This window comes from Dunckerocampus dactyliophorus, chromosome 6, assembly GCF_027744805.1.
Source record: "Dunckerocampus dactyliophorus isolate RoL2022-P2 chromosome 6, RoL_Ddac_1.1, whole genome shotgun sequence".
NCBI lineage: Eukaryota > Metazoa > Chordata > Actinopteri > Syngnathiformes > Syngnathidae > Dunckerocampus > Dunckerocampus dactyliophorus.
Window position 1 is genome coordinate 622501 of NC_072824.1, and position 18097 is coordinate 640597.

Sequence of the window (18097 nt, forward strand, 5' to 3'; positions counted from 1 at the left end):
ACATCCATCTACAGTGTTTTTCTATCTGCTGTGAAGTTCAAACAGGCTTATAGGCTGGCTGTGGCTGCGACCGGTGGCACAAAACAGCCAGAAAAACCATACGAGCAGCAAAGTGTGCACACACATCCGAGACCGTTTGCAGAAGCGCAGTTTGACCAGTGTCGTCTTTAAAAGGAAAGTTTTCAGAGAGCTTTCCGGCTTACGGCCATACTATCCTGAGAACGCCCGATCTCGTCCGATCTCGGAAGCTAAGCAGGGGCGGACCTGGTTAGTACTTGGATGGGAGACCGCCTGGGAATACCAGGTGCTGTAAGCTTTTTAGGCTCTTGGCTTTCAGCAGAGGGCGCTGTTTCCCACTTCTTGGAAAACGCCATCACTTTGAATGGAGGAAGAGTATTTATTTTGCCCTCATGTGAGGAACATCCATCTACAGTATTTGTCTCTCTGCTGTGAAGTTCAAACAGGCTTATAGGCTGGCTGTGGCTGCGACCGGTGGCACAAAACAGCCAGAAAAACCATACGAGCAGCAAAGTGTGCACACACATCCGAGACCGTTTGCAGAAGCGCAGTTTGACCAGTGTCGTCTTTAAAAGGAAAGTTTTCAGAGAGCTTTCCGGCTTACGGCCATACTATCCTGAGAACGCCCGATCTCGTCCGATCTCGGAAGCTAAGCAGGGGCGGACCAGGTTAGTACTTGGATGGGAGACCGCCTGGGAATACCAGGTGCTGTAAGCTTTTTAGGCTCTTGGCTTTCAGCAGAGGGCGCTGTTTCCCACTTCTTGGAAAACGCCATCACTTTGAATGGAGGAAGAGTATTTATTTTGCCCTCATGTGAGGAACATCCATCTATTTGTCTCTCTGCTGTGAAGTTCAAACAGGCCTATAGGCTGGCTGTGGCTGCGACCGGTGGCACAAAACAGCCAGAAAAACCATACAAGCAGCAAAGTGTGCACACACATCCGAGACCGTTTGCAGAAGCGCAATTTGACCAGTGTCGTCTTTAAAAGGAAAGTTTTCAGAGAGCTTTCCGGCTTACGGCCATACTACCCTGAGAACGCCCGATCTCGTCCGATCTCGGAAGCTAAGCAGGGGCGGGCCTGGTTAGTACTTGGATGGGAGACCGCCTGGGAATACCAGGTGCTGTAAGCTTTTTAGGCTCTTGGCTTTCAGCAGAGGGCGCTGTTTCCCACTTCTTGGAAAACGCCATCACTTTGAATGGAGGAAGAGTATTTATTTTGCCCTCATGTGAGGACCATCCATCTACAGTGTTTTTCTATCTGCTGTGAAGTTCAAACAGGCTTATAGGCTGGCTGTGGCTGCGACCGGTGGCACAAAACAGCCAGAAAAACCATACGAGCAGCAAAGTGTGCACACACATCCGAGACCGTTTGCAGAAGCGCAGTTTGACCAGTGTCGTCTTTAAAAGGAAAGTTTTCAGAGAGCTGTCCGGCTTACGGCCATACTACCCTGAGAACGCCCGATCTCGTCCGATCTCGGAAGCTAAGCAGGGGCGGGCCTGGTTAGTACTTGGATGGGAGACCGCCTGGGAATACCAGGTGCTGTAAGCTTTTTAGGCTCTTGGCTTTCAGCAGAGGGCGCTGTTTCCCACTTCTTGGAAAACGCCATCACTTTGAATGGAGGAAGAGTATTTATTTTGCCCTCATGTGAGGAACATCCATCTACAGTGTTTTTCTATCTGCTGTGAAGTTCAAACAGGCTTATAGGCTGGCTGTGGCTGCGACCGGTGGCACAAAACAGCCAGAAAAACCATACGAGCAGCAAAGTGTGCACACACATCCGAGACCGTTTGCAGAAGCGCAGTTTGACCAGTGTCGTCTTTAAAAGGAAAGTTTTCAGAGAGCTGTCCGGCTTACGGCCATACTACCCTGAGAACGCCCGATCTCGTCCGATCTCGGAAGCTAAGCAGGGGCGGGCCTGGTTAGTACTTGGATGGGAGACCGCCTGGGAATACCAGGTGCTGTAAGCTTTTTAGGCTCTTGGCTTTCAGCAGAGGGCGCTGTTTCCCACTTCTTGGAAAACGCCATCACTTTGAATGGAGGAAGAGTATTTATTTTGCCCTCATGTGAGGAACATCCATCTACAGTGTTTTTCTATCTGCTGTGAAGTTCAAACAGGCTTATAGGCTGGCTGTGGCTGCGACCGGTGGCACAAAACAGCCAGAAAAACCATACGAGCAGCAAAGTGTGCACACACATCCGAGACCGTTTGCAGAAGCGCAGTTTGACCAGTGTCGTCTTTAAAAGGAAAGTTTTCAGAGCGCTTTCCGGCTTACGGCCATACTACCCTGAGAACGCCCGATCTCGTCCGATCTCGGAAGCTAAGCAGGGGCGGGCCTGGTTAGTACTTGGATGGGAGACCGCCTGGGAATACCAGGTGCTGTAAGCTTTTTAGGCTCTTGGCTTTCAGCAGAGGGCGCTGTTTCCCACTTCTTGGAAAACGCCATCACTTTGAATGGAGGAAGAGTATTTATTTTGCCCTCATGTGAGGAACATCCATCTACAGTATTTGTCTCTCTGCTGTGAAGTTCAAACAGGCTTATAGGCTGGCTGTGGCTGCGACCGGTGGCACAAAACAGCCAGAAAAACCATACGAGCAGCAAAGTGTGCACACACATCCGAGACCGTTTGCAGAAGCGCAGTTTGACCAGTGTCGTCTTTAAAAGGAAAGTTTTCAGAGAGCTTTCCGGCTTACGGCCATACTATCCTGAGAACGCCCGATCTCGTCCGATCTCGGAAGCTAAGCAGGGGCGGACCTGGTTAGTACTTGGATGGGAGACCGCCTGGGAATACCAGGTGCTGTAAGCTTTTTAGGCTCTTGGCTTTCAGCAGAGGGCGCTGTTTCCCACTTCTTGGAAAACGCCATCACTTTGAATGGAGGAAGAGTATTTATTTTGCCCTCATGTGAGGAACATCCATCTACAGTGTTTTTCTATCTGCTGTGAAGTTCAAACAGGCTTATAGGCTGGCTGTGGCTGCGACCGGTGGCACAAAACAGCCAGAAAAACCATACGAGCAGCAAAGTGTGCACACACATCCGAGACCGTTTGCAGAAGCGCAGTTTGACCAGTGTCGTCTTTAAAAGGAAAGTTTTCAGAGCGCTTTCCGGCTTACGGCCATACTACCCTGAGAACGCCCGATCTCGTCCGATCTCGGAAGCTAAGCAGGGGCGGGCCTGGTTAGTACTTGGATGGGAGACCGCCTGGGAATACCAGATGCTGTAAGCTTTTTAGGCTCTTGGCTTTCAGCAGAGGGCGCTGTTTCCCACTTCTTGGAAAACGCCATCACTTTGAATGGAGGAAGAGTATTTATTTTGCCCTCATGTGAGGAACATCCATCTACAGTATTTGTCTCTCTGCTGTGAAGTTCAAACAGGCTTATAGGCTGGCTGTGGCTGCGACCGGTGGCACAAAACAGCCAGAAAAACCATACGAGCAGCAAAGTGTGCACACACATCCGAGACCGTTTGCAGAAGCGCAGTTTGACCAGTGTCGTCTTTAAAAGGAAAGTTTTCAGAGAGCTTTCCGGCTTACGGCCATACTATCCTGAGAACGCCCGATCTCGTCCGATCTCGGAAGCTAAGCAGGGGCGGACCTGGTTAGTACTTGGATGGGAGACCGCCTGGGAATACCAGGTGCTGTAAGCTTTTTAGGCTCTTGGCTTTCAGCAGAGGGCGCTGTTTCCCACTTCTTGGAAAACGCCATCACTTTGAATGGAGGAAGAGTATTTATTTTGCCCTCATGTGAGGAACATCCATCTACAGTATTTGTCTCTCTGCTGTGAAGTTCAAACAGGCTTATAGGCTGGCTGTGGCTGCGACCGGTGGCACAAAACAGCCAGAAAAACCATACGAGCAGCAAAGTGTGCACACACATCCGAGACCGTTTGCAGAAGCGCAGTTTGACCAGTGTCGTCTTTAAAAGGAAAGTTTTCAGAGAGCTTTCCGGCTTACGGCCATACTATCCTGAGAACGCCCGATCTCGTCCGATCTCGGAAGCTAAGCAGGGGCGGACCTGGTTAGTACTTGGATGGGAGACCGCCTGGGAATACCAGGTGCTGTAAGCTTTTTAGGCTCTTGGCTTTCAGCAGAGGGCGCTGTTTCCCACTTCTTGGAAAACGCCATCACTTTGAATGGAGGAAGAGTATTTATTTTGCCCTCATGTGAGGAACATCCATCTATTTGTCTCTCTGCTGTGAAGTTCAAACAGGCCTATAGGCTGGCTGTGGCTGCGACCGGTGGCACAAAACAGCCAGAAAAACCATACAAGCAGCAAAGTGTGCACACACATCCGAGACCGTTTGCAGAAGCGCAATTTGACCAGTGTCGTCTTTAAAAGGAAAGTTTTCAGAGAGCTTTCCGGCTTACGGCCATACTACCCTGAGAACGCCCGATCTCGTCCGATCTCGGAAGCTAAGCAGGGGCGGGCCTGGTTAGTACTTGGATGGGAGACCGCCTGGGAATACCAGGTGCTGTAAGCTTTTTAGGCTCTTGGCTTTCAGCAGAGGGCGCTGTTTCCCACTTCTTGGAAAACGCCATCACTTTGAATGGAGGAAGAGTATTTATTTTGCCCTCATGTGAGGAACATCCATCTACAGTGTTTTTCTATCTGCTGTGAAGTTCAAACAGGCTTATAGGCTGGCTGTGGCTGCGACCGGTGGCACAAAACAGCCAGAAAAACCATACGAGCAGCAAAGTGTGCACACACATCCGAGACCGTTTGCAGAAGCGCAGTTTGACCAGTGTCGTCTTTAAAAGGAAAGTTTTCAGAGAGCTTTCCGGCTTACGGCCATACTATCCTGAGAACGCCCGATCTCGTCCGATCTCGGAAGCTAAGCAGGGGCGGACCTGGTTAGTACTTGGATGGGAGACCGCCTGGGAATACCAGGTGCTGTAAGCTTTTTAGGCTCTTGGCTTTCAGCAGAGGGCGCTGTTTCCCACTTCTTGGAAAACGCCATCACTTTGAATGGAGGAAGAGTATTTATTTTGCCCTCATGTGAGGAACATCCATCTACAGTATTTGTCTCTCTGCTGTGAAGTTCAAACAGGCTTATAGGCTGGCTGTGGCTGCGACCGGTGGCACAAAACAGCCAGAAAAACCATACGAGCAGCAAAGTGTGCACACACATCCGAGACCGTTTGCAGAAGCGCAGTTTGACCAGTGTCGTCTTTAAAAGGAAAGTTTTCAGAGAGCTTTCCGGCTTACGGCCATACTATCCTGAGAACGCCCGATCTCGTCCGATCTCGGAAGCTAAGCAGGGGCGGACCAGGTTAGTACTTGGATGGGAGACCGCCTGGGAATACCAGGTGCTGTAAGCTTTTTAGGCTCTTGGCTTTCAGCAGAGGGCGCTGTTTCCCACTTCTTGGAAAACGCCATCACTTTGAATGGAGGAAGAGTATTTATTTTGCCCTCATGTGAGGAACATCCATCTATTTGTCTCTCTGCTGTGAAGTTCAAACAGGCCTATAGGCTGGCTGTGGCTGCGACCGGTGGCACAAAACAGCCAGAAAAACCATACAAGCAGCAAAGTGTGCACACACATCCGAGACCGTTTGCAGAAGCGCAATTTGACCAGTGTCGTCTTTAAAAGGAAAGTTTTCAGAGAGCTTTCCGGCTTACGGCCATACTACCCTGAGAACGCCCGATCTCGTCCGATCTCGGAAGCTAAGCAGGGGCGGGCCTGGTTAGTACTTGGATGGGAGACCGCCTGGGAATACCAGGTGCTGTAAGCTTTTTAGGCTCTTGGCTTTCAGCAGAGGGCGCTGTTTCCCACTTCTTGGAAAACGCCATCACTTTGAATGGAGGAAGAGTATTTATTTTGCCCTCATGTGAGGACCATCCATCTACAGTGTTTTTCTATCTGCTGTGAAGTTCAAACAGGCTTATAGGCTGGCTGTGGCTGCGACCGGTGGCACAAAACAGCCAGAAAAACCATACGAGCAGCAAAGTGTGCACACACATCCGAGACCGTTTGCAGAAGCGCAGTTTGACCAGTGTCGTCTTTAAAAGGAAAGTTTTCAGAGAGCTGTCCGGCTTACGGCCATACTACCCTGAGAACGCCCGATCTCGTCCGATCTCGGAAGCTAAGCAGGGGCGGGCCTGGTTAGTACTTGGATGGGAGACCGCCTGGGAATACCAGGTGCTGTAAGCTTTTTAGGCTCTTGGCTTTCAGCAGAGGGCGCTGTTTCCCACTTCTTGGAAAACGCCATCACTTTGAATGGAGGAAGAGTATTTATTTTGCCCTCATGTGAGGAACATCCATCTACAGTGTTTTTCTATCTGCTGTGAAGTTCAAACAGGCTTATAGGCTGGCTGTGGCTGCGACCGGTGGCACAAAACAGCCAGAAAAACCATACAAGCAGCAAAGTGTGCACACACATCCGAGACCGTTTGCAGAAGCGCAATTTGACCAGTGTCGTCTTTAAAAGGAAAGTTTTCAGAGAGCTTTCCGGCTTACGGCCATACTACCCTGAGAACGCCCGATCTCGTCCGATCTCGGAAGCTAAGCAGGGGCGGGCCTGGTTAGTACTTGGATGGGAGACCGCCTGGGAATACCAGGTGCTGTAAGCTTTTTAGGCTCTTGGCTTTCAGCAGAGGGCGCTGTTTCCCACTTCTTGGAAAACGCCATCACTTTGAATGGAGGAAGAGTATTTATTTTGCCCTCATGTGAGGAACATCCATCTACAGTGTTTTTCTATCTGCTGTGAAGTTCAAACAGGCTTATAGGCTGGCTGTGGCTGCGACCGGTGGCACAAAACAGCCAGAAAAACCATACGAGCAGCAAAGTGTGCACACACATCCGAGACCGTTTGCAGAAGCGCAGTTTGACCAGTGTCGTCTTTAAAAGGAAAGTTTTCAGAGAGCTTTCCGGCTTACGGCCATACTACCCTGAGAATGCCCGATCTCGTCCGATCTCGGAAGCTAAGCAGGGGCGGGCCTGGTTAGTACTTGGATGGGAGACCGCCTGGGAATACCAGGTGCTGTAAGCGTTTTAGGCTCTTGGCGTTCAGCAGAGGGCGCTGTTTCCCACTTCTTGGAAAACGCCATCACTTTGAATGGAGGAAGAGTATTTATTTTGCCCTCATGTGAGGAACATCCATCTATTTGTCTCTCTGCTGTGAAGTTCAAACAGGCCTATAGGCTGGCTGTGGCTGCGACCGGTGGCACAAAACAGCCAGAAAAACCATACGAGCAGCAAAGTGTGCACACACATCCGAGACCGTTTGCAGAAGCGCAGTTTGACCAGTGTCGTCTTTAAAAGGAAAGTTTTCAGAGAGCTTTCCGGCTTACGGCCATACTATCCTGAGAACGCCCGATCTCGTCCGATCTCGGAAGCTAAGCAGGGGCGGACCTGGTTAGTACTTGGATGGGAGACCGCCTGGGAATACCAGGTGCTGTAAGCTTTTTAGGCTCTTGGCTTTCAGCAGAGGGCGCTGTTTCCCACTTCTTGGAAAACGCCATCACTTTGAATGGAGGAAGAGTATTTATTTTGCCCTCATGTGAGGAACATCCATCTACAGTATTTGTCTCTCTGCTGTGAAGTTCAAACAGGCTTATAGGCTGGCTGTGGCTGCGACCGGTGGCACAAAACAGCCAGAAAAACCATACGAGCAGCAAAGTGTGCACACACATCCGAGACCGTTTGCAGAAGCGCAGTTTGACCAGTGTCGTCTTTAAAAGGAAAGTTTTCAGAGAGCTTTCCGGCTTACGGCCATACTATCCTGAGAACGCCCGATCTCGTCCGATCTCGGAAGCTAAGCAGGGGCGGACCTGGTTAGTACTTGGATGGGAGACCGCCTGGGAATACCAGGTGCTGTAAGCTTTTTAGGCTCTTGGCTTTCAGCAGAGGGCGCTGTTTCCCACTTCTTGGAAAACGCCATCACTTTGAATGGAGGAAGAGTATTTATTTTGCCCTCATGTGAGGAACATCCATCTATTTGTCTCTCTGCTGTGAAGTTCAAACAGGCCTATAGGCTGGCTGTGGCTGCGACCGGTGGCACAAAACAGCCAGAAAAACCATACAAGCAGCAAAGTGTGCACACACATCCGAGACCGTTTGCAGAAGCGCAATTTGACCAGTGTCGTCTTTAAAAGGAAAGTTTTCAGAGAGCTTTCCGGCTTACGGCCATACTACCCTGAGAACGCCCGATCTCGTCCGATCTCGGAAGCTAAGCAGGGGCGGGCCTGGTTAGTACTTGGATGGGAGACCGCCTGGGAATACCAGGTGCTGTAAGCTTTTTAGGCTCTTGGCTTTCAGCAGAGGGCGCTGTTTCCCACTTCTTGGAAAACGCCATCACTTTGAATGGAGGAAGAGTATTTATTTTGCCCTCATGTGAGGAACATCCATCTACAGTGTTTTTCTATCTGCTGTGAAGTTCAAACAGGCTTATAGGCTGGCTGTGGCTGCGACCGGTGGCACAAAACAGCCAGAAAAACCATACGAGCAGCAAAGTGTGCACACACATCCGAGACCGTTTGCAGAAGCGCAGTTTGACCAGTGTCGTCTTTAAAAGGAAAGTTTTCAGAGAGCTTTCCGGCTTACGGCCATACTATCCTGAGAACGCCCGATCTCGTCCGATCTCGGAAGCTAAGCAGGGGCGGACCTGGTTAGTACTTGGATGGGAGACCGCCTGGGAATACCAGGTGCTGTAAGCTTTTTAGGCTCTTGGCTTTCAGCAGAGGGCGCTGTTTCCCACTTCTTGGAAAACGCCATCACTTTGAATGGAGGAAGAGTATTTATTTTGCCCTCATGTGAGGAACATCCATCTACAGTATTTGTCTCTCTGCTGTGAAGTTCAAACAGGCTTATAGGCTGGCTGTGGCTGCGACCGGTGGCACAAAACAGCCAGAAAAACCATACGAGCAGCAAAGTGTGCACACACATCCGAGACCGTTTGCAGAAGCGCAGTTTGACCAGTGTCGTCTTTAAAAGGAAAGTTTTCAGAGAGCTTTCCGGCTTACGGCCATACTATCCTGAGAACGCCCGATCTCGTCCGATCTCGGAAGCTAAGCAGGGGCGGACCAGGTTAGTACTTGGATGGGAGACCGCCTGGGAATACCAGGTGCTGTAAGCTTTTTAGGCTCTTGGCTTTCAGCAGAGGGCGCTGTTTCCCACTTCTTGGAAAACGCCATCACTTTGAATGGAGGAAGAGTATTTATTTTGCCCTCATGTGAGGAACATCCATCTATTTGTCTCTCTGCTGTGAAGTTCAAACAGGCCTATAGGCTGGCTGTGGCTGCGACCGGTGGCACAAAACAGCCAGAAAAACCATACAAGCAGCAAAGTGTGCACACACATCCGAGACCGTTTGCAGAAGCGCAATTTGACCAGTGTCGTCTTTAAAAGGAAAGTTTTCAGAGAGCTTTCCGGCTTACGGCCATACTACCCTGAGAACGCCCGATCTCGTCCGATCTCGGAAGCTAAGCAGGGGCGGGCCTGGTTAGTACTTGGATGGGAGACCGCCTGGGAATACCAGGTGCTGTAAGCTTTTTAGGCTCTTGGCTTTCAGCAGAGGGCGCTGTTTCCCACTTCTTGGAAAACGCCATCACTTTGAATGGAGGAAGAGTATTTATTTTGCCCTCATGTGAGGACCATCCATCTACAGTGTTTTTCTATCTGCTGTGAAGTTCAAACAGGCTTATAGGCTGGCTGTGGCTGCGACCGGTGGCACAAAACAGCCAGAAAAACCATACGAGCAGCAAAGTGTGCACACACATCCGAGACCGTTTGCAGAAGCGCAGTTTGACCAGTGTCGTCTTTAAAAGGAAAGTTTTCAGAGAGCTGTCCGGCTTACGGCCATACTACCCTGAGAACGCCCGATCTCGTCCGATCTCGGAAGCTAAGCAGGGGCGGGCCTGGTTAGTACTTGGATGGGAGACCGCCTGGGAATACCAGGTGCTGTAAGCTTTTTAGGCTCTTGGCTTTCAGCAGAGGGCGCTGTTTCCCACTTCTTGGAAAACGCCATCACTTTGAATGGAGGAAGAGTATTTATTTTGCCCTCATGTGAGGAACATCCATCTACAGTGTTTTTCTATCTGCTGTGAAGTTCAAACAGGCTTATAGGCTGGCTGTGGCTGCGACCGGTGGCACAAAACAGCCAGAAAAACCATACAAGCAGCAAAGTGTGCACACACATCCGAGACCGTTTGCAGAAGCGCAATTTGACCAGTGTCGTCTTTAAAAGGAAAGTTTTCAGAGAGCTTTCCGGCTTACGGCCATACTACCCTGAGAACGCCCGATCTCGTCCGATCTCGGAAGCTAAGCAGGGGCGGGCCTGGTTAGTACTTGGATGGGAGACCGCCTGGGAATACCAGGTGCTGTAAGCTTTTTAGGCTCTTGGCTTTCAGCAGAGGGCGCTGTTTCCCACTTCTTGGAAAACGCCATCACTTTGAATGGAGGAAGAGTATTTATTTTGCCCTCATGTGAGGAACATCCATCTACAGTGTTTTTCTATCTGCTGTGAAGTTCAAACAGGCTTATAGGCTGGCTGTGGCTGCGACCGGTGGCACAAAACAGCCAGAAAAACCATACGAGCAGCAAAGTGTGCACACACATCCGAGACCGTTTGCAGAAGCGCAGTTTGACCAGTGTCGTCTTTAAAAGGAAAGTTTTCAGAGAGCTTTCCGGCTTACGGCCATACTACCCTGAGAATGCCCGATCTCGTCCGATCTCGGAAGCTAAGCAGGGGCGGGCCTGGTTAGTACTTGGATGGGAGACCGCCTGGGAATACCAGGTGCTGTAAGCGTTTTAGGCTCTTGGCGTTCAGCAGAGGGCGCTGTTTCCCACTTCTTGGAAAACGCCATCACTTTGAATGGAGGAAGAGTATTTATTTTGCCCTCATGTGAGGAACATCCATCTATTTGTCTCTCTGCTGTGAAGTTCAAACAGGCCTATAGGCTGGCTGTGGCTGCGACCGGTGGCACAAAACAGCCAGAAAAACCATACGAGCAGCAAAGTGTGCACACACATCCGAGACCGTTTGCAGAAGCGCAGTTTGACCAGTGTCGTCTTTAAAAGGAAAGTTTTCAGAGAGCTTTCCGGCTTACGGCCATACTATCCTGAGAACGCCCGATCTCGTCCGATCTCGGAAGCTAAGCAGGGGCGGGCCTGGTTAGTACTTGGATGGGAGACCGCCTGGGAATACCAGGTGCTGTAAGCTTTTTAGGCTCTTGGCTTTCAGCAGAGGGCGCTGTTTCCCACTTCTTGGAAAACGCCATCACTTTGAATGGAGGAAGAGTATTTATTTTGCCCTCATGTGAGGAACATCCATCTACAGTGTTTTTCTATCTGCTGTGAAGTTCAAACAGGCTTATAGGCTGGCTGTGGCTGCGACCGGTGGCACAAAACAGCCAGAAAAACCATACGAGCAGCAAAGTGTGCACACACATCCGAGACCGTTTGCAGAAGCGCAGTTTGACCAGTGTCGTCTTTAAAAGGAAAGTTTTCAGAGCGCTTTCCGGCTTACGGCCATACTACCCTGAGAACGCCCGATCTCGTCCGATCTCGGAAGCTAAGCAGGGGCGGGCCTGGTTAGTACTTGGATGGGAGACCGCCTGGGAATACCAGGTGCTGTAAGCTTTTTAGGCTCTTGGCTTTCAGCAGAGGGCGCTGTTTCCCACTTCTTGGAAAACGCCATCACTTTGAATGGAGGAAGAGTATTTATTTTGCCCTCATGTGAGGAACATCCATCTACAGTGTTTTTCTATCTGCTGTGAAGTTCAAACAGGCTTATAGGCTGGCTGTGGCTGCGACCGGTGGCACAAAACAGCCAGAAAAACCATACGAGCAGCAAAGTGTGCACACACATCCGAGACCGTTTGCAGAAGCGCAGTTTGACCAGTGTCGTCTTTAAAAGGAAAGTTTTCAGAGAGCTTTCTGGCTTACGGCCATACTATCCTGAGAACGCCCGATCTCGTCCGATCTCGGAAGCTAAGCAGGGGCGGACCTGGTTAGTACTTGGATGGGAGACCGCCTGGGAATACCAGGTGCTGTAAGCTTTTTAGGCTCTTGGCTTTCAGCAGAGGGCGCTGTTTCCCACTTCTTGGAAAACGCCATCACTTTGAATGGAGGAAGAGTATTTATTTTGCCCTCATGTGAGGAACATCCATCTATTTGTCTCTCTGCTGTGAAGTTCAAACAGGCCTATAGGCTGGCTGTGGCTGCGACCGGTGGCACAAAACAGCCAGAAAAACCATACAAGCAGCAAAGTGTGCACACACATCCGAGACCGTTTGCAGAAGCGCAATTTGACCAGTGTCGTCTTTAAAAGGAAAGTTTTCAGAGAGCTTTCCGGCTTACGGCCACACTACCCTGAGAACGCCCGATCTCGTCCGATCTCGGAAGCTAAGCAGGGGCGGGCCTGGTTAGTACTTGGATGGGAGACCGCCTGGGAATACCAGGTGCTGTAAGCTTTTTAGGCTCTTGGCTTTCAGCAGAGGGCGCTGTTTCCCACTTCTTGGAAAACGCCATCACTTTGAATGGAGGAAGAGTATTTATTTTGCCCTCATGTGAGGACCATCCATCTACAGTGTTTTTCTATCTGCTGTGAAGTTCAAACAGGCTTATAGGCTGGCTGTGGCTGCGACCGGTGGCACAAAACAGCCAGAAAAACCATACGAGCAGCAAAGTGTGCACACACATCCGAGACCGTTTGCAGAAGCGCAGTTTGACCAGTGTCGTCTTTAAAAGGAAAGTTTTCAGAGAGCTGTCCTGCTTACGGCCATACTACCCTGAGAACGCCCGATCTCGTCCGATCTCGGAAGCTAAGCAGGGGCGGGCCTGGTTAGTACTTGGATGGGAGACCGCCTGGGAATACCAGGTGCTGTAAGCTTTTTAGGCTCTTGGCTTTCAGCAGAGGGCGCTGTTTCCCACTTCTTGGAAAACGCCATCACTTTGAATGGAGGAAGAGTATTTATTTTGCCCTCATGTGAGGAACATCCATCTACAGTGTTTTTCTATCTGCTGTGAAGTTCAAACAGGCTTATAGGCTGGCTGTGGCTGCGACCGGTGGCACAAAACAGCCAGAAAAACCATACAAGCAGCAAAGTGTGCACACACATCCGAGACCGTTTGCAGAAGCGCAATTTGACCAGTGTCGTCTTTAAAAGGAAAGTTTTCAGAGAGCTTTCCGGCTTACGGCCATACTACCCTGAGAACGCCCGATCTCGTCCGATCTCGGAAGCTAAGCAGGGGCGGGCCTGGTTAGTACTTGGATGGGAGACCGCCTGGGAATACCAGGTGCTGTAAGCTTTTTAGGCTCTTGGCTTTCAGCAGAGGGCGCTGTTTCCCACTTCTTGGAAAACGCCATCACTTTGAATGGAGGAAGAGTATTTATTTTGCCCTCATGTGAGGAACATCCATCTACAGTGTTTTTCTATCTGCTGTGAAGTTCAAACAGGCTTATAGGCTGGCTGTGGCTGCGACCGGTGGCACAAAACAGCCAGAAAAACCATACGAGCAGCAAAGTGTGCACACACATCCGAGACCGTTTGCAGAAGCGCAGTTTGACCAGTGTCGTCTTTAAAAGGAAAGTTTTCAGAGAGCTTTCCGGCTTACGGCCATACTACCCTGAGAATGCCCGATCTCGTCCGATCTCGGAAGCTAAGCAGGGGCGGGCCTGGTTAGTACTTGGATGGGAGACCGCCTGGGAATACCAGGTGCTGTAAGCGTTTTAGGCTCTTGGCGTTCAGCAGAGGGCGCTGTTTCCCACTTCTTGGAAAACGCCATCACTTTGAATGGAGGAAGAGTATTTATTTTGCCCTCATGTGAGGAACATCCATCTATTTGTCTCTCTGCTGTGAAGTTCAAACAGGCCTATAGGCTGGCTGTGGCTGCGACCGGTGGCACAAAACAGCCAGAAAAACCATACGAGCAGCAAAGTGTGCACACACATCCGAGACCGTTTGCAGAAGCGCAGTTTGACCAGTGTCGTCTTTAAAAGGAAAGTTTTCAGAGAGCTTTCCGGCTTACGGCCATACTATCCTGAGAACGCCCGATCTCGTCCGATCTCGGAAGCTAAGCAGGGGCGGGCCTGGTTATTACTTGGATGGGAGACCGCCTGGGAATACCAGGTGCTGTAAGCTTTTTAGGCTCTTGGCTTTCAGCAGAGGGCGCTGTTTCCCACTTCTTGGAAAACGCCATCACTTTGAATGGAGGAAGAGTATTTATTTTGCCCTCATGTGAGGAACATCCATCTACAGTGTTTTTCTATCTGCTGTGAAGTTCAAACAGGCTTATAGGCTGGCTGTGGCTGCGACCGGTGGCACAAAACAGCCAGAAAAACCATACGAGCAGCAAAGTGTGCACACACATCCGAGACCGTTTGCAGAAGCGCAGTTTGACCAGTGTCGTCTTTAAAAGGAAAGTTTTCAGAGCGCTTTCCGGCTTACGGCCATACTACCCTGAGAACGCCCGATCTCGTCCGATCTCGGAAGCTAAGCAGGGGCGGGCCTGGTTAGTACTTGGATGGGAGACCGCCTGGGAATACCAGGTGCTGTAAGCTTTTTAGGCTCTTGGCTTTCAGCAGAGGGCGCTGTTTCCCACTTCTTGGAAAACGCCATCACTTTGAATGGAGGAAGAGTATTTATTTTGCCCTCATGTGAGGAACATCCATCTACAGTGTTTTTCTATCTGCTGTGAAGTTCAAACAGGCTTATAGGCTGGCTGTGGCTGCGACCGGTGGCACAAAACAGCCAGAAAAACCATACGAGCAGCAAAGTGTGCACACACATCCGAGACCGTTTGCAGAAGCGCAGTTTGACCAGTGTCGTCTTTAAAAGGAAAGTTTTCAGAGAGCTTTCCGGCTTACGGCCATACAATCCTGAGAACGCCCGATCTCGTCCGATCTCGGAAGCTAAGCAGGGGCGGACCTGGTTAGTACTTGGATGGGAGACCGCCTGGGAATACCAGGTGCTGTAAGCTTTTTAGGCTCTTGGCTTTCAGCAGAGGGCGCTGTTTCCCACTTCTTGGAAAACGCCATCACTTTGAATGGAGGAAGAGTATTTATTTTGCCCTCATGTGAGGAACATCCATCTACAGTATTTGTCTCTCTGCTGTGAAGTTCAAACAGGCTTATAGGCTGGCTGTGGCTGCGACCGGTGGCACAAAACAGCCAGAAAAACCATACGAGCAGCAAAGTGTGCACACACATCCGAGACCGTTTGCAGAAGCGCAGTTTGACCAGTGTCGTCTTTAAAAGGAAAGTTTTCAGAGAGCTTTCCGGCTTACGGCCATACTATCCTGAGAACGCCCGATCTCGTCCGATCTCGGAAGCTAAGCAGGGGCGGACCAGGTTAGTACTTGGATGGGAGACCGCCTGGGAATACCAGGTGCTGTAAGCTTTTTAGGCTCTTGGCTTTCAGCAGAGGGCGCTGTTTCCCACTTCTTGGAAAACGCCATCACTTTGAATGGAGGAAGAGTATTTATTTTGCCCTCATGTGAGGAACATCCATCTATTTGTCTCTCTGCTGTGAAGTTCAAACAGGCCTATAGGCTGGCTGTGGCTGCGACCGGTGGCACAAAACAGCCAGAAAAACCATACAAGCAGCAAAGTGTGCACACACATCCGAGACCGTTTGCAGAAGCGCAATTTGACCAGTGTCGTCTTTAAAAGGAAAGTTTTCAGAGAGCTTTCCGGCTTACGGCCATACTACCCTGAGAACGCCCGATCTCGTCCGATCTCGGAAGCTAAGCAGGGGCGGGCCTGGTTAGTACTTGGATGGGAGACCGCCTGGGAATACCAGGTGCTGTAAGCTTTTTAGGCTCTTGGCTTTCAGCAGAGGGCGCTGTTTCCCACTTCTTGGAAAACGCCATCACTTTGAATGGAGGAAGAGTATTTATTTTGCCCTCATGTGAGGAACATCCATCTCCAGTATTTGTCTCTCTGCTGTGAAGTTCAAACAGGCTTATAGGCTGGCTGTGGCTGCGACCGGTGGCACAAAACAGCCAGAAAAACCATACGAGCAGCAAAGTGTGCACACACATCCGAGACCGTTTGCAGAAGCGCAGTTTGACCAGTGTCGTCTTTAAAAGGAAAGTTTTCAGAGAGCTTTCCGGCTTACGGCCATACTATCCTGAGAACGCCCGATCTCGTCCGATCTCGGAAGCTAAGCAGGGGCGGACCTGGTTAGTACTTGGATGGGAGACCGCCTGGGAATACCAGGTGCTGTAAGCTTTTTAGGCTCTTGGCTTTCAGCAGAGGGCGCTGTTTCCCACTTCTTGGAAAACGCCATCACTTTGAATGGAGGAAGAGTATTTATTTTGCCCTCATGTGAGGAACATCCATCTACAGTATTTGTCTCTCTGCTGTGAAGTTCAAACAGGCTTATAGGCTGGCTGTGGCTGCGACCGGTGGCACAAAACAGCCAGAAAAACCATACGAGCAGCAAAGTGTGCACACACATCCGAGACCGTTTGCAGAAGCGCAGTTTGACCAGTGTCGTCTTTAAAAGGAAAGTTTTCAGAGAGCTTTCCGGCTTACGGCCATACTATCCTGAGAACGCCCGATCTCGTCCGATCTCGGAAGCTAAGCAGGGGCGGACCAGGTTAGTACTTGGATGGGAGACCGCCTGGGAATACCAGGTGCTGTAAGCTTTTTAGGCTCTTGGCTTTCAGCAGAGGGCGCTGTTTCCCACTTCTTGGAAAACGCCATCACTTTGAATGGAGGAAGAGTATTTATTTTGCCCTCATGTGAGGAACATCCATCTATTTGTCTCTCTGCTGTGAAGTTCAAACAGGCCTATAGGCTGGCTGTGGCTGCGACCGGTGGCACAAAACAGCCAGAAAAACCATACAAGCAGCAAAGTGTGCACACACATCCGAGACCGTTTGCAGAAGCGCAATTTGACCAGTGTCGTCTTTAAAAGGAAAGTTTTCAGAGAGCTTTCCGGCTTACGGCCATACTACCCTGAGAACGCCCGATCTCGTCCGATCTCGGAAGCTAAGCAGGGGCGGGCCTGGTTAGTACTTGGATGGGAGACCGCCTGGGAATACCAGGTGCTGTAAGCTTTTTAGGCTCTTGGCTTTCAGCAGAGGGCGCTGTTTCCCACTTCTTGGAAAACGCCATCACTTTGAATGGAGGAAGAGTATTTATTTTGCCCTCATGTGAGGAACATCCATCTACAGTGTTTTTCTATCTGCTGTGAAGTTCAAACAGGCTTATAGGCTGGCTGTGGCTGCGACCGGTGGCACAAAACAGCCAGAAAAACCATACGAGCAGCAAAGTGTGCACACACATCCGAGACCGTTTGCAGAAGCGCAGTTTGACCAGTGTCGTCTTTAAAAGGAAAGTTTTCAGAGAGCTGTCCGGCTTACGGCCATACTACCCTGAGAACGCCCGATCTCGTCCGATCTCGGAAGCTAAGCAGGGGCGGGCCTGGTTAGTACTTGGATGGGAGACCGCCTGGGAATACCAGGTGCTGTAAGCTTTTTAGGCTCTTGGCTTTCAGCAGAGGGCGCTGTTTCCCACTTCTTGGAAAACGCCATCACTTTGAATGGAGGAAGAGTATTTATCTTGCCCTCATGTGAGGAACATCCATCTACAGTGTTTTTCTATCTGCTGTGAAGTTCAAACAGGCTTATAGGCTGGCTGTGGCTGCGACCGGTGGCACAAAACAGCCAGAAAAACCATACGAGCAGCAAAGTGTGCACACACATCCGAGACCGTTTGCAGAAGCGCAGTTTGACCAGTGTCGTCTTTAAAAGGAAAGTTTTCAGAGAGCTTTCCGGCTTACGGCCATACTACCCTGAGAATGCCCGATCTCGTCCGATCTCGGAAGCTAAGCAGGGGCGGGCCTGGTTAGTACTTGGATGGGAGACCGCCTGGGAATACCAGGTGCTGTAAGCTTTTTAGGCTCTTGGCTTTCAGCAGAGGGCGCTGTTTCCCACTTCTTGGAAAACGCCATCACTTTGAATGGAGGAAGAGTATTTATTTTGCCCTCATGTGAGGAACATCCATCTATTTGTCTCTCTGCTGTGAAGTTCAAACAGGCCTATAGGCTGGCTGTGGCTGCGACCGGTGGCACAAAACAGCCAGAAAAACCATACGAGCAGCAAAGTGTGCACACACATCCGAGACCGTTTGC

The 18097-nt window shown here is 50.3% G+C and overlaps 43 non-coding genes across 43 annotated transcripts; all 43 read left to right on the forward strand.

The window, feature by feature from the left end:
• The first annotated feature begins 197 nt into the window (after positions 1 to 197).
• LOC129183768 (5S ribosomal RNA) lies at positions 198 to 316 on the forward strand. Its single transcript, XR_008571180.1, has one exon. It is a non-coding gene; the product is annotated as a 5S ribosomal RNA (ribosomal RNA).
• A 300-nt stretch (positions 317 to 616) lies between these two features.
• LOC129183622 (5S ribosomal RNA) lies at positions 617 to 735 on the forward strand. Its single transcript, XR_008571036.1, has one exon. It is a non-coding gene; the product is annotated as a 5S ribosomal RNA (ribosomal RNA).
• A 295-nt stretch (positions 736 to 1030) lies between these two features.
• LOC129184199 (5S ribosomal RNA) lies at positions 1031 to 1149 on the forward strand. Its single transcript, XR_008571587.1, has one exon. It is a non-coding gene; the product is annotated as a 5S ribosomal RNA (ribosomal RNA).
• Positions 1150 to 1449: 300 nt separating this feature from the next.
• LOC129184200 (5S ribosomal RNA) lies at positions 1450 to 1568 on the forward strand. The gene has a single exon (XR_008571588.1). It is a non-coding gene; the product is annotated as a 5S ribosomal RNA (ribosomal RNA).
• Positions 1569 to 1868: 300 nt separating this feature from the next.
• On the forward strand, positions 1869 to 1987 carry LOC129184201 (5S ribosomal RNA). The gene has a single exon (XR_008571589.1). It is a non-coding gene; the product is annotated as a 5S ribosomal RNA (ribosomal RNA).
• A 300-nt stretch (positions 1988 to 2287) lies between these two features.
• Positions 2288 to 2406, forward strand: LOC129184202 (5S ribosomal RNA). Its single transcript, XR_008571590.1, has one exon. It is a non-coding gene; the product is annotated as a 5S ribosomal RNA (ribosomal RNA).
• Positions 2407 to 2706: 300 nt separating this feature from the next.
• LOC129183769 (5S ribosomal RNA) lies at positions 2707 to 2825 on the forward strand. The gene has a single exon (XR_008571181.1). It is a non-coding gene; the product is annotated as a 5S ribosomal RNA (ribosomal RNA).
• A 300-nt stretch (positions 2826 to 3125) lies between these two features.
• On the forward strand, positions 3126 to 3244 carry LOC129183876 (5S ribosomal RNA). Its single transcript, XR_008571283.1, has one exon. It is a non-coding gene; the product is annotated as a 5S ribosomal RNA (ribosomal RNA).
• A 300-nt stretch (positions 3245 to 3544) lies between these two features.
• LOC129183770 (5S ribosomal RNA) lies at positions 3545 to 3663 on the forward strand. The gene has a single exon (XR_008571182.1). It is a non-coding gene; the product is annotated as a 5S ribosomal RNA (ribosomal RNA).
• Positions 3664 to 3963: 300 nt separating this feature from the next.
• On the forward strand, positions 3964 to 4082 carry LOC129183771 (5S ribosomal RNA). The gene has a single exon (XR_008571183.1). It is a non-coding gene; the product is annotated as a 5S ribosomal RNA (ribosomal RNA).
• Positions 4083 to 4377: 295 nt separating this feature from the next.
• LOC129184203 (5S ribosomal RNA) lies at positions 4378 to 4496 on the forward strand. The gene has a single exon (XR_008571591.1). It is a non-coding gene; the product is annotated as a 5S ribosomal RNA (ribosomal RNA).
• Positions 4497 to 4796: 300 nt separating this feature from the next.
• On the forward strand, positions 4797 to 4915 carry LOC129183773 (5S ribosomal RNA). The gene has a single exon (XR_008571185.1). It is a non-coding gene; the product is annotated as a 5S ribosomal RNA (ribosomal RNA).
• A 300-nt stretch (positions 4916 to 5215) lies between these two features.
• Positions 5216 to 5334, forward strand: LOC129183623 (5S ribosomal RNA). Its single transcript, XR_008571037.1, has one exon. It is a non-coding gene; the product is annotated as a 5S ribosomal RNA (ribosomal RNA).
• A 295-nt stretch (positions 5335 to 5629) lies between these two features.
• On the forward strand, positions 5630 to 5748 carry LOC129184204 (5S ribosomal RNA). The gene has a single exon (XR_008571592.1). It is a non-coding gene; the product is annotated as a 5S ribosomal RNA (ribosomal RNA).
• Positions 5749 to 6048: 300 nt separating this feature from the next.
• Positions 6049 to 6167, forward strand: LOC129184205 (5S ribosomal RNA). The gene has a single exon (XR_008571593.1). It is a non-coding gene; the product is annotated as a 5S ribosomal RNA (ribosomal RNA).
• Positions 6168 to 6467: 300 nt separating this feature from the next.
• Positions 6468 to 6586, forward strand: LOC129184206 (5S ribosomal RNA). Its single transcript, XR_008571594.1, has one exon. It is a non-coding gene; the product is annotated as a 5S ribosomal RNA (ribosomal RNA).
• A 300-nt stretch (positions 6587 to 6886) lies between these two features.
• Positions 6887 to 7005, forward strand: LOC129183579 (5S ribosomal RNA). Its single transcript, XR_008570993.1, has one exon. It is a non-coding gene; the product is annotated as a 5S ribosomal RNA (ribosomal RNA).
• A 295-nt stretch (positions 7006 to 7300) lies between these two features.
• Positions 7301 to 7419, forward strand: LOC129183775 (5S ribosomal RNA). Its single transcript, XR_008571186.1, has one exon. It is a non-coding gene; the product is annotated as a 5S ribosomal RNA (ribosomal RNA).
• A 300-nt stretch (positions 7420 to 7719) lies between these two features.
• Positions 7720 to 7838, forward strand: LOC129183776 (5S ribosomal RNA). The gene has a single exon (XR_008571187.1). It is a non-coding gene; the product is annotated as a 5S ribosomal RNA (ribosomal RNA).
• A 295-nt stretch (positions 7839 to 8133) lies between these two features.
• LOC129184208 (5S ribosomal RNA) lies at positions 8134 to 8252 on the forward strand. Its single transcript, XR_008571596.1, has one exon. It is a non-coding gene; the product is annotated as a 5S ribosomal RNA (ribosomal RNA).
• A 300-nt stretch (positions 8253 to 8552) lies between these two features.
• On the forward strand, positions 8553 to 8671 carry LOC129183777 (5S ribosomal RNA). The gene has a single exon (XR_008571188.1). It is a non-coding gene; the product is annotated as a 5S ribosomal RNA (ribosomal RNA).
• Positions 8672 to 8971: 300 nt separating this feature from the next.
• LOC129183625 (5S ribosomal RNA) lies at positions 8972 to 9090 on the forward strand. Its single transcript, XR_008571039.1, has one exon. It is a non-coding gene; the product is annotated as a 5S ribosomal RNA (ribosomal RNA).
• A 295-nt stretch (positions 9091 to 9385) lies between these two features.
• LOC129184209 (5S ribosomal RNA) lies at positions 9386 to 9504 on the forward strand. Its single transcript, XR_008571597.1, has one exon. It is a non-coding gene; the product is annotated as a 5S ribosomal RNA (ribosomal RNA).
• Positions 9505 to 9804: 300 nt separating this feature from the next.
• On the forward strand, positions 9805 to 9923 carry LOC129184210 (5S ribosomal RNA). Its single transcript, XR_008571598.1, has one exon. It is a non-coding gene; the product is annotated as a 5S ribosomal RNA (ribosomal RNA).
• Positions 9924 to 10223: 300 nt separating this feature from the next.
• LOC129184211 (5S ribosomal RNA) lies at positions 10224 to 10342 on the forward strand. Its single transcript, XR_008571599.1, has one exon. It is a non-coding gene; the product is annotated as a 5S ribosomal RNA (ribosomal RNA).
• A 300-nt stretch (positions 10343 to 10642) lies between these two features.
• On the forward strand, positions 10643 to 10761 carry LOC129183581 (5S ribosomal RNA). Its single transcript, XR_008570995.1, has one exon. It is a non-coding gene; the product is annotated as a 5S ribosomal RNA (ribosomal RNA).
• A 295-nt stretch (positions 10762 to 11056) lies between these two features.
• On the forward strand, positions 11057 to 11175 carry LOC129183450 (5S ribosomal RNA). Its single transcript, XR_008570868.1, has one exon. It is a non-coding gene; the product is annotated as a 5S ribosomal RNA (ribosomal RNA).
• A 300-nt stretch (positions 11176 to 11475) lies between these two features.
• LOC129184212 (5S ribosomal RNA) lies at positions 11476 to 11594 on the forward strand. The gene has a single exon (XR_008571600.1). It is a non-coding gene; the product is annotated as a 5S ribosomal RNA (ribosomal RNA).
• A 300-nt stretch (positions 11595 to 11894) lies between these two features.
• Positions 11895 to 12013, forward strand: LOC129183778 (5S ribosomal RNA). Its single transcript, XR_008571189.1, has one exon. It is a non-coding gene; the product is annotated as a 5S ribosomal RNA (ribosomal RNA).
• A 295-nt stretch (positions 12014 to 12308) lies between these two features.
• LOC129183560 (5S ribosomal RNA) lies at positions 12309 to 12427 on the forward strand. The gene has a single exon (XR_008570975.1). It is a non-coding gene; the product is annotated as a 5S ribosomal RNA (ribosomal RNA).
• A 300-nt stretch (positions 12428 to 12727) lies between these two features.
• Positions 12728 to 12846, forward strand: LOC129184213 (5S ribosomal RNA). The gene has a single exon (XR_008571601.1). It is a non-coding gene; the product is annotated as a 5S ribosomal RNA (ribosomal RNA).
• A 300-nt stretch (positions 12847 to 13146) lies between these two features.
• On the forward strand, positions 13147 to 13265 carry LOC129184214 (5S ribosomal RNA). The gene has a single exon (XR_008571602.1). It is a non-coding gene; the product is annotated as a 5S ribosomal RNA (ribosomal RNA).
• Positions 13266 to 13565: 300 nt separating this feature from the next.
• Positions 13566 to 13684, forward strand: LOC129183582 (5S ribosomal RNA). The gene has a single exon (XR_008570996.1). It is a non-coding gene; the product is annotated as a 5S ribosomal RNA (ribosomal RNA).
• Positions 13685 to 13979: 295 nt separating this feature from the next.
• On the forward strand, positions 13980 to 14098 carry LOC129183947 (5S ribosomal RNA). Its single transcript, XR_008571353.1, has one exon. It is a non-coding gene; the product is annotated as a 5S ribosomal RNA (ribosomal RNA).
• Positions 14099 to 14398: 300 nt separating this feature from the next.
• Positions 14399 to 14517, forward strand: LOC129184215 (5S ribosomal RNA). The gene has a single exon (XR_008571603.1). It is a non-coding gene; the product is annotated as a 5S ribosomal RNA (ribosomal RNA).
• Positions 14518 to 14817: 300 nt separating this feature from the next.
• On the forward strand, positions 14818 to 14936 carry LOC129183960 (5S ribosomal RNA). Its single transcript, XR_008571366.1, has one exon. It is a non-coding gene; the product is annotated as a 5S ribosomal RNA (ribosomal RNA).
• Positions 14937 to 15236: 300 nt separating this feature from the next.
• On the forward strand, positions 15237 to 15355 carry LOC129183626 (5S ribosomal RNA). Its single transcript, XR_008571040.1, has one exon. It is a non-coding gene; the product is annotated as a 5S ribosomal RNA (ribosomal RNA).
• Positions 15356 to 15650: 295 nt separating this feature from the next.
• Positions 15651 to 15769, forward strand: LOC129184216 (5S ribosomal RNA). The gene has a single exon (XR_008571604.1). It is a non-coding gene; the product is annotated as a 5S ribosomal RNA (ribosomal RNA).
• Positions 15770 to 16069: 300 nt separating this feature from the next.
• Positions 16070 to 16188, forward strand: LOC129183780 (5S ribosomal RNA). Its single transcript, XR_008571191.1, has one exon. It is a non-coding gene; the product is annotated as a 5S ribosomal RNA (ribosomal RNA).
• Positions 16189 to 16488: 300 nt separating this feature from the next.
• LOC129183627 (5S ribosomal RNA) lies at positions 16489 to 16607 on the forward strand. The gene has a single exon (XR_008571041.1). It is a non-coding gene; the product is annotated as a 5S ribosomal RNA (ribosomal RNA).
• Positions 16608 to 16902: 295 nt separating this feature from the next.
• Positions 16903 to 17021, forward strand: LOC129184217 (5S ribosomal RNA). The gene has a single exon (XR_008571605.1). It is a non-coding gene; the product is annotated as a 5S ribosomal RNA (ribosomal RNA).
• Positions 17022 to 17321: 300 nt separating this feature from the next.
• On the forward strand, positions 17322 to 17440 carry LOC129184219 (5S ribosomal RNA). The gene has a single exon (XR_008571607.1). It is a non-coding gene; the product is annotated as a 5S ribosomal RNA (ribosomal RNA).
• Positions 17441 to 17740: 300 nt separating this feature from the next.
• LOC129183389 (5S ribosomal RNA) lies at positions 17741 to 17859 on the forward strand. The gene has a single exon (XR_008570808.1). It is a non-coding gene; the product is annotated as a 5S ribosomal RNA (ribosomal RNA).
• Positions 17860 to 18097: the final 238 nt, after the last annotated feature.